Here is a 10,708-nt window from a genome sequence, read left to right as displayed (position 1 = left end):
GATGAGGTTGAAAGCTCTAAAACCACTGATGCAAATGAGCCTCTTTTGCATTGTGGTTTAGTATGAGGCGCCATTTCAGACAAAAAACTGTCAAAATACAGAGTGAGGAATCAGTTTGCAGCACGCAAAGAATCAGGTTGTGGCTCAAGAAATTAGATTGTGGCATGAGGAATCAGGTTGGCGAATTGCTAATGACGTGCTGTTTCAGACAAAGACTTGTAAAATGTGGCGAGAGAAGGGTCAGGGTTGGCGAGGGAGGTGTTATGCTGCATGCGAAGGATTATAGGATATAGAGAGCTCGGGAGATATTTTTCTATTGAGAGTCAATGGAGCCGTGTCATATTACGCAGATTTTCGATATGTTAAAAAAATGCATCATACTTTTGAAGTCATTTTCATGTTTGTCCAAGGTCTCTTGAAGAAAACAGCAACACTGACAAATTATGACAGTGCATAATTATTATTAAAAATGTTCTGAGCATTGTCCTATTGTGATGCATGCGCAGAAATACAAAGTAACAGCTTTTAAATATGTAACATTTTTGTAGCATTGGTAACTTTGGGAATACATAACATTAAAAATATGAACAATACACATAACAATATAGCTACTGGGATGTAGCGGGTAATTGAAATAGGCATCCCTATCCATATGGTTAGTTTATTCCTGAAAAACTGTTAAAAAAAAATATGTTGTTTATTTTTATAAATTAATACTTTTAATAGAATTAGGACATAATGTTATTGATTGATACTCAATAATTGTGTAAACAAGGGAAACCGAGGGACCGCATTGTTCTGTGTTGAGTAATTAACACATTTTATTAAATTTAATTAATGCTAACAGCTTCACATTTTTTAAAGGCAATTACTCAGAAAATACAGGTATTGGCACACTCCTATTACGATTCATTGAATAGGACCACGTGAATTTTAAACTCTGATATCAACACCATTATTTCTCTTTTACAAGCATATCTGTGAATGATAAACCCAATTCTGCCATGTGATATTGAACAATAAAGTGGCAGCTTCTATAGCCCAAATATTGTAGCAATCAGTTTGGAGAGTACAAGTTACAGTTCGCTCAAACTAGGTCAAGATAGGATCCTGATTAATAAACTTCCTTATGTCCTATACTCTAGGCAGATAACATAATGAAAAAATCTTGTTGGTAAACAGAACATTGTGACTCAAACCATGTCAGGTACTCTTAAGATAAATGGGTCAATTCCATTGATCTCAGCAGTGTCAGATGTAAATACCACATGCTGTACTGTGAGTTAAAACAGCACATTACTGTCTACACTGAAGAAACATGTTTATCACATAACTGTTCTGGTGGGTTCAACAGCAATCTGTTACCCCCACCAGAATAATGGCCACTTAATAGCTAGAACCTGGTGTAAGGCATCTTGTGTCTTGACTATGGTTCCCGACTATACTGATATAATAAGCACTGCAATAAGAAGTAACACCCAGGGTCCTCTGAGAGAGTAAGGGGATGAAGGAGAACAGGTAATGGCACCAAAAAGATGCTCAGAAGCTGAAGATGGGAATTGCAAAACATAGTAACCTAGTTGAGAACATTTCAGTCTCATAGTTGGTATACTTCTGAAGGATTTGTCAGCTGCGTTACTCAATCCAGAACCTAAAAATGGTGTAAGGCACTGTGCATATTTTGTGTTTTATGTTGTATGTGGTGTATTATGGTTGGTGTGTATATATTGGTGCATGGGGTATAAATTGGGTTATGTAGCACAAGTGATTTAAAATGTATATTTGTATTTAGGCATGGGGATTGCACAATCACTTCACGTTCAGAAAAAATGTGTAATAGTATGTGGGCGCGGAGATTGCACAAATTAGTTCACGTGCCGGGATTCTAGTGAATGATGGAACAGCGGTATATATAGAGGCACAAATCATTCACTGTGGGTTGGGTGTTCAGAGGTGGAATGAGAGAGCGAAACAGTAAGAACTAAAGAAAAAATATAAACAATTGCTAGTCGTGCTTGCTTTAAACCTTTTGCTGGCCTGACATTACCACAAACCATCCTGTTCACTTATCAAGAAGTGGGATACAGCAATATGCAGGCCAGGAACAGTACTGCGGGTGAATTTTTTTTTTAAGTTTTTTTTTTTTTTTGTTGTGTGTGTGTTTTGGAAGTGGAGAAGAATGGACCAAGGGATGGACGTATGCCTCACCTGCCTAAAAGGTGAAGAATGATGCTTTGCTGTTGGCTAGGCCGGGCACATATCACCTGACAAACCCCCTCCATGGCACGGTCCGAAGGAGGAAGAAGGGAAGGAGCAGACGTCCCCAGAAGAAAGGGAAGAAGCAGGTGCCAGATCCAGTGCCCACGAGGGAGGAGCCAGGGTCTGGAGGTTGCTGGGTGAAGTCTGGTCAAGGCATTGGTAGCAAGTACAAGAGTCTTGAACTGGGTGCAAGCGGTGATCGGGAGCCAGTGGAGTAGCGTGGGAGAAACGAGGCAGAGAGAACACCAGACGAGCAGCGAAGTTCTGGATGAGCTGGAGCAGACAGGTGGCGGACGCAGGGAGGCCGGCCAGGAGGGAGTTGCAGTAGTCTAGGCGGGAAAGTACCAGGGCCTGGACGAGGAGTTGCGTGGAGTAGTTGGTGAGGAAGGGTCGGATTCTTCGTATGTTGCTCAGGAAGAATCGGCAGGTGCATGCTAGAGTGGAGATGTGCTGGGAGTAGGAGAGACAGGGGTCCAGGGTTACTCCGAGGTTCTTGGCTGAGGAGGAGGGAGAGAGCGTGGTAGATTCCAGAGGAATGGAGATAGAGAGATCAGAGGAGGGGGAAGATAAGGAGGGGAATAAAAGGAGGTCAGGTTTAGAGTGGTTGAGTTTGAGGTGATGCGAGTGCATCCAGGAGGAGATAGCAGACAGACAGGTAGAGATACGGGAGGGGATGGTGAGGTCAGAGGGGGGGAAGGAGAGGAAGATCTGGGCAACATCAGCATAGAAATGGTATGAGAAACCATAGGATGCGATGAGGGGGCCCAGGGAGTGGGTGTAGAGAGAGAAAAGGAGAGGACCCAAGACTGATCCTTGGGGGACTCCTGTTGAGAGAGGGTGAGGTGTGGAGGTTGAGCCGCTCCAGGTTACCTGGTAGGTGTAAGGAGAATTAGGAGAGAGGAGAAAGAGGCAGCATGGGCAGTGTTTAACGAGTTAGTGACTGACAGGAGATCAGTTTCAGTGGAGTAAGCAGAGTGGAAACCAGATTGGAGAGGGTCGAGGAGAGAGTTGTTAGAGAGGAAAGCAGAGAGCTGGTGGTGTACTGCCTGCTCGAGGTTTTTAGAGAGGAAGGGTAAGAAGGAGACAAGGTGGGGTCGAGGGTAGGTTTTTTGAGGAGGGGGGGTGATAGAGGCTTGTTTGAAGGCAGAGTAAAAGAGGCCATAGAGGAGAGAGGTGTTGAGAGCAGCAGGAGCAGCAGCTTGAAAGAGGTGAGTAGGGAGGGGGTCCAGGGTGCACGTGGTGGGTTTGTGGCCCTGGAGGAGGGAGGTCAGAGTCTGAGAGGGGATAGAATTCGGAGAAGGAGGGTGAGTTAGTAGGGGAGACAGAGGGTGTTGGGATTGAAGCGGGAGTGGGTGGGGGGGAGGGAGAGGTGTTAAAGAGTATGGATATCAGAGATTTTAGAGGAGAAGAAAGAGGCAAAGTCATCAGAGGAGATAGAGGAGAGGAGGAGGGGGAGGGTTGTAGAGGGAGGAGAAGGTAGAGAATAGTTTCCGAGGAGTTGTTAGTGGAGGATTGGATAATAGATTGGAAATAGGAGCGTTTAGCAGAGGAGAGAGTAGAGGAGAAGGAGGAGAGGAGGGGAGCGGTAGAGGTCTAGGGCAGCAGGGAGTTTGGTTCTCTTCCATTTCTTTTCAGCAGAGCAGTTTGGTTCTTGCCAAGCAGAGCACAGAGGAGAGCCATGGTTGGGGAGGGGAGGGGCGGACAGGTCAGGAGATGAGGGGACAGAGTTAGTCGAGGGTGGAGGTGGGGCAAGAGAAGAGGGTGGAGGTAGCAGATTCTACAGAGACTTGGGAGAAGGAGTCGATAGGAGGGAGGTGAGAGAGAGCGGTGGAGGCAAGGACAGATGGGGAGAGAGAGCAGACGTTACGGTGGGAGGTGACAATGGGGGTAGGTGTAGTAGGGAGAGAGACAGAAAAATATAGATGAAATAGTGATCAGAGAGGTCCAGAGGGGTGACAGAGAGGGTGCAGGGGCAGACTACCTGTTGCTCTTGCCTCCACCGCCAGGGGGAGACTACCCTCTGCTCCCGCCTTCGCTGCCAGATGGAGACTACCTTCTGCTCCTGCCTTCACCGCCAGGGGGAGACTACCTGCCGCTCCCGCCTCCGCCACCAGAGGGAGACTACCTGTTGCTCCCACCTCCACCACCAGAGGGAGACTACCTGTTGCTCCCACCTCCACCACCAGAGGGAGACTACCTGTTGCTCCCACCACCACCAGCACTAGAGGAGCTTAAGTTACTTCTCAAGGATCAGCTCCCGTCATCGCCTCCCACGGATCAACTCCTGCCCATGCCTGCATCGCCTAGAGCTGCCTAGCCTGCATTGCCTAGGGCTGCCGAGCCTGAAACGCTTGGGGCTGCCGAGCCTGCAATGCCTAGGGCTGCTGAGCCTGCAACGCCTAGGGCTGCCGAGCCTGCAACATCTAGGGCTGCCAAGCCTGCAACGCCTGGGGCTGCCGAGCCTCCATCGCCCAGTGAGGCCAGTTTGCAATTGCCCAGGGAGGCCAGTTCACCATAGCCCGGGGAGGCCAGTTCGCCACCACCTGGGCAGGCTAGGGCTTTGTTGTATCCAGCAGTAGAAGTTGCGCTGCCGGAAATTCTGGAGCCGGAGCCCAAGAGAAGGGAGCCTCCAGCTACAGAGAAGGGGGAGAGGTGAGGAGACCACCTCCACCCACAATAGTTGCACTGCCGAAGTATGCAGCGCTGCCGTCACTGCCGGAGTGTGCCACCCCTTTCCGCTGCCAGCATTTTTGCTGACAGCATTGCCACTGTAGGAGGACCTCGCTCCGTTGTCAGCATTTCCGCAAACAGGATTGCCCCGGCTGGAGGAGCCAGCCTCACCAAGGTCAGCATTGCTGCTGTCAGTCTTGACACTGGCAGCATTGCCACCGGCAATATTGCCACCCGTGAACCCCTTAATACCTCCTTCCTGGCCTAGGAAGATGCCCAAGACTTAGGGGATTTTAAGGGGGAAGGTGGTCTTTAAGGCCATGTGTGCTGTGCACAAGGGGGGAGATATGTGGTGGGGTATTTTGTGTTTAGGCACTAGGATTGCACAATCACTTTATGTGCAGATAAACTGTGTATTAGCATGTGGGCATGACGATTGCACAAATTAGTTCACGTGCCGGGATTCAAGTGAATGATTAATTAGCAATTGAGTCCTGACACAGCTGTATATATAGAGGCATGAATCACTCACTTGGGGTTGGGTGGAACGAGAGAGCGAGACAGTAAGAACTAAATAAATAAATATAAACAATTGCTATTTGTGCTGGCTTTGAACCAGCACAATACTTGTTTGATTTAGTGTTTGCTTTTTTTGTGTTTTGTCTGTGTGTTTTGGCCAAACGTGTGTTTTGGAAAGTGTTTTCTCTGTTTAAATAATTTATTTTACAATATATAAATCGCCTTCACTCACAAAACTGTTGTCTGTCTATTTCCTGGCCTGACGTCACCACAAACCATCCAGTTCACAGGCACCTTTGATCAAGACTACATCGGAATGTGTTTCTGGGATAATAATGCTGCCCTCCCATTTACTTTCTTAGTTGCTTGCTTCTCTCAAGCCATCATTTCCAAATGTTTTCAAACATTCTTCGCAGATCAAATAAAGATGTGTTTGGTGGCCTTTGCCCTTTAATTTTCTCTTCTGCTCTGGGTTCCTTTACTCAGCACCAGATTCTCAGTACTCATTTAACAACTGAAATAAAATCCACTCAGTGACTTCTAACCTTTGCCCAAAGGTGCTTTGGAGAGCTAAGCAGAGCACATATGCAATAAATTAGCTATTTGTGCAAAACATTTCGACAATCTCTGCTAAAGAAAGAACCTGCATTAAATGTCATGGGGTGTTCAGGTCACTGCTGTGAGGGGAAACTCGCCATTTTATGACGATCCACCTCTAATTATCTACACTGCTGTGTTCACTGCAGGTCACCATACCATGCCATGTAAACCATTGAATACAATATTCTGTCCCCTTTACTTTTAAGGAACTGCTAAACCTTTGGTGGGTATTTATGTGCTTGAAGCACGAACATTAACTATAATATGTATAGGCAATAATAAGCTTTTCCACCCACCTTAGAAGGACAAAACAATAGTTAGCCAACAATAATGGGTCCATCTGAAGTGGATTATTGTTATTATTATTATTGTGTAGCATTTACATTTGGACATAGGGACTGCTGTTAATTAAACAATGCTGTGTAACCAAATACATGTTTATAAACATCTGTTTTTAATTTTAGAGAACTGCTGAAAGACATGCCTAAGATTCTTAACCCTCCAATTATGTTTCTGATCTACAGTTTCCCACTTATAATATAATATCCTGCAAGAGAAAGAAATTTGTATTTCATGTAAAGCCACACAAACATGTCCAGTCCTTTGGTGAACCTCATTCATCCCCATTCAATTTCCTTCACTTTAGTTACAATAGATACACACAAATTAATACCATACCCCTATTTGATGTTCACCATTATTTCCCCATATGGCTAATGGAAAGAACAAAAAGAAAATTGAGCTGACTTCTAGGTTACTTTCCTTTGGACAACGGCAGATAATCTGCGTTTTTTTTTTTTTTTTTAAACTGTGGATTTATTCATTGAAATACTTTAAGAAAGACTTCATGGAACAGTTATAAATGCTACACTTACTCCTTGAAGAATACCAACAAGAGTTGGGGAAATAAAACCTTTTAATGACACAACATATAACTGTGTTTTGTTTTTGGCATTATGGTTTTGAAAATTGTGAGCTAGAAAATGTTAACACTGACAACTGTCTTTTTATTTAAGCCCTAGTCCATGTGTAACTGTAATAATAATAGAATGATAACTTAAACATTCATAGGCAGGTCCCATTACTTGGCTGTAAAAACTAAACAGGATATCTGTCATGTGATTTAACATACATGGGTTCTTTTGAAAAGAATGACCAGTGTAAACTTTAAAAGGACAAAATGTTTCCTGTTTTGATTGTGTACAAAATAGCAAGTATTCTCTAATCTCTCAAAACAACAGTATCCTATCTCATTACTCCCTGTATCGTACTAAGAATGAAGCTCCCCCTGATCTCAATCAGCAGTCTGTCTGAAAATAGCTAGTAAACATAAAAACAGACCTATATACTTTACAACATGGCACATATTATGCATATAGTATAATATGTGTATGTCTTTTCATGAATAATCTATTTCTGCTATCAAAATTAGAATTAAATAAATCTTAATAACAATACATAACCTGACATATGTATGCCACTGGGAAAATACAACTCTAGAACTATCAGATTATTCTGCATCTGGTGTCTCCTCTACTCCTCCACCCTCTTGTTTAGATTTAAACTAGGCTGTATACATTTTACGAGTTATGTTACCACTCTAATACTACACTTCTCATTAAAACCAAGGCAACTTTGAACTGTTGTGCTATGCATGTGTGTTCATTAAATACTAGTGACAGTTATTTGTGGGTTTACAGTGTATTTGTTTAACAGAATGCTTACTGTCATTAGAATATGTTATGGGCAAAATAAAAAGGAAGCATAGTTAAAGTATGGAGGAGGGATATCATAATCTCTCTCTCTCTCTCTCTCTCTCTCTCTCTCTCTCTCTCTCTCTCTATATATATATATATATATATATATACTGTATATAATACATGGCTGAAGGCTATATAACAACAGAACTGGCAGAAGGTACAGGTGTCGTTGTCCATCCATCAGCAGTCCAAAGCACCTTTGACCATTATTCCATAGTCCAATTTCTGTGTTCTTGTGCAAATTTTAGCCTTTCAGTCTTTCAGTCTTCCCCTTTCTTAACAGTGGTATTCTTACTGCAACACATCCTTTAAGTCCTGATTTCAAGAGTGACCTTCGTACTGTTGATTTGATGGATAACGACACCTGTGCCTTCTGCCAGTTCTGTTGTCAATTTAATGCTTGTCTTCCTTCTATTCCTTAAGGATATTATCTTCAAGTATTGCTTAGCCTTGTTAGACAGCTTTTTGAGTCTTCCAGTCCTAGGATTGTCAATTACAGATGATGTTTCTCTGTACTTGTTGATTATGCTTCGGATACCACACCTTGAAAATTGAGTGACGTGAGCTATTTCACTCAATGTTCTTCCTTCTTTGTGCAAGTCAAGGTTGTTTTAATAGTAGAAAACACTAGTGGAGGCTTTGAGTAAATTGTTGATGCTCATAATGCATCAGAGTAGAAAAATGCAACATGTCTACGACTTTTGCACAGCAGTGTGTGTGTATATAGCAAGTATACCAAGACACCAAGTATATTGAAAGCAAGGGCTTCCACACAGGGGTGGCTCATGCGTTAATTAAGCAAATAACATCCCAGCATGCTTAGGGTCATGTATAAAAACGCTAGACAGGCCTGGTTGCCTATAATTATGGATAGCATGGCTGCAAGAGGAGACCTCAGTGACTTTGAAAGAGGGGTGATTTTTGGGGCGCGTTTGGCAGGAGTTTCAGTGACCAAGACAGCATGGAACTCCGAGGGAAAGACATCATCAGCAAAGGGCAACAGTAGGCAGAAGCACATACTCCAGGATCATGCTATCCGTGCATTAATTCGACGTGCAAGGCAAAACAGGCGAGCAACTGCAGATCAAATTTCAACCTGGGGCGCGAGCAGCCAGTTTCATCAAAAACGGTCCGCCAAGAACTCCACAGAGTGGGATACCATAGTGGCCCAGCGCCCTATTAAGTGACTTTGCACTGGTGTTTCCATTTTTTCGTCCACTACCTGTATACTATACATAAGCTGATATTGCCATGAGGAAAAATAATGCATCTCCTGAAGGATATTTTCAAGATGCTGAAAATATAGTTTATACATAGCTACTATCAATGTACAGTGGGCTGTATTCAGAAATCATTCCTTACAGTAAATTAATTGCAGCGATGCTTTTTGAATAGAGCTCAGTGTAATGGAATTATTTACAACTTTGCAGTCTTGGGGTTTTACAGATAGATAAATCCGTTTTGACTGGTTTCACAGACTCTGACGCTCAAATGGAAAATATGTTCTTCGAAGCTGCCCTTCCAAACTTTCCAGACAGCATCCTTATAAAACTGCAACAAGCAGTTCTCTCCAAAAACATTTGAAGACAACAAAGCAATCTTTGACAGTTCAAAGCTTCATCAAGAGAAGGAATATTGCATTAATGGAAACAATGAGGTAATGTAATACGCAAAGTGCCATCCACTGAATGAATCTGTTCCACACACTTTAGCAGATAAACAGGTTACTTAACTGTATGTGAAATAATTAGAAACACAGTTATTATAACACATCCGCCAGTGTCAGGTATAAAATTGTATGGAGTCACTAGTTGGATGGGGAGGGGTGATGTATCTCTGATATTTTTGTTTTATTCCTTCCAGATGTAGTTTATTGGGCTCTCTGAAACAGTGTCACAATTCCATAATTTCACAGAGACAAAGAAACCGAGAATGAACCCATATGTGCAGAGAGAGGGAAGGATTACAGCATAGGGAGGCTGAGTTAAAGTGATCAGGATGATAAAATTTGATAAAATGACTTAAACCATTATGGAAGGTGACAATTGAAAAATAATGTTGCTTTGTTTAGTGACAATAATGGAACTGTTCCCAAAAAATATAACATAATCTTTCAGCTTTAAAGATCATTGATTTTTGGAAGATATGCATGGAGTGCCTTGGGGCCCAATATTGAGAGTCATGGGTTGGATATCGTCCCTTAACCACAGGGGTTTTAAACTCTTTATCCATGCTAACACATCTCTCAAAAAATTAAAACCCTTTGCAAATCTACTTACTAAATCCACTTACTACCTTTTTTTTTTAACAGGGCCAACTTCATGACCATTTCCGATCACCTCAGAATAATAATGTTAGTATATATTTCATGATAATAGCTGTTTGTTAGTAGAAAAGAGCTCCCAATATCCATTAGAATGTACATGTATGCAATTATACAACCTAATTTGTCAGTCAATATTTGGACAGGAGACTTAAAGAAGTAGTGATGATGGTACAGCTATAGCCAATAGATTTGCATCACGCTATAGAATTTTATAAAGTTTTTGCTTTAAAAGTCAAATAAAACCAGCTGAATAATGTTAAGTTAACATATTGAATTACATACAGCTTTGTAGTTTTCCATATACATAATGAAAAAAACTGACAACAAATGAAAAATGTGGCATTTTGAAATCTAACATGAAATACTATATCACTATTATGGCTTCTGGTAGACTTTTGTGATATAATTTTGTAGTTTATATGATTACATGATGTAAAATAATATATCTAAATTACGTTAAAATAGTTATTTTTTAAAATTATGTCTCAATCTCAATTCTAGGTGATGCAAAACTTTTTTTCCATAGCTGTAATTAAAAGGGGGTAATGGAGTGCCTTGGATGTCATTATACAAG

The sequence above is a fragment of the Acipenser ruthenus genome, chromosome 7, assembly GCF_902713425.1.
Source record: "Acipenser ruthenus chromosome 7, fAciRut3.2 maternal haplotype, whole genome shotgun sequence".
Lineage (NCBI taxonomy): Eukaryota > Metazoa > Chordata > Actinopteri > Acipenseriformes > Acipenseridae > Acipenser > Acipenser ruthenus.
The sequence above is the reverse complement of the archived record's forward strand: the minus strand, read 5'-3'. Positions refer to the sequence as shown.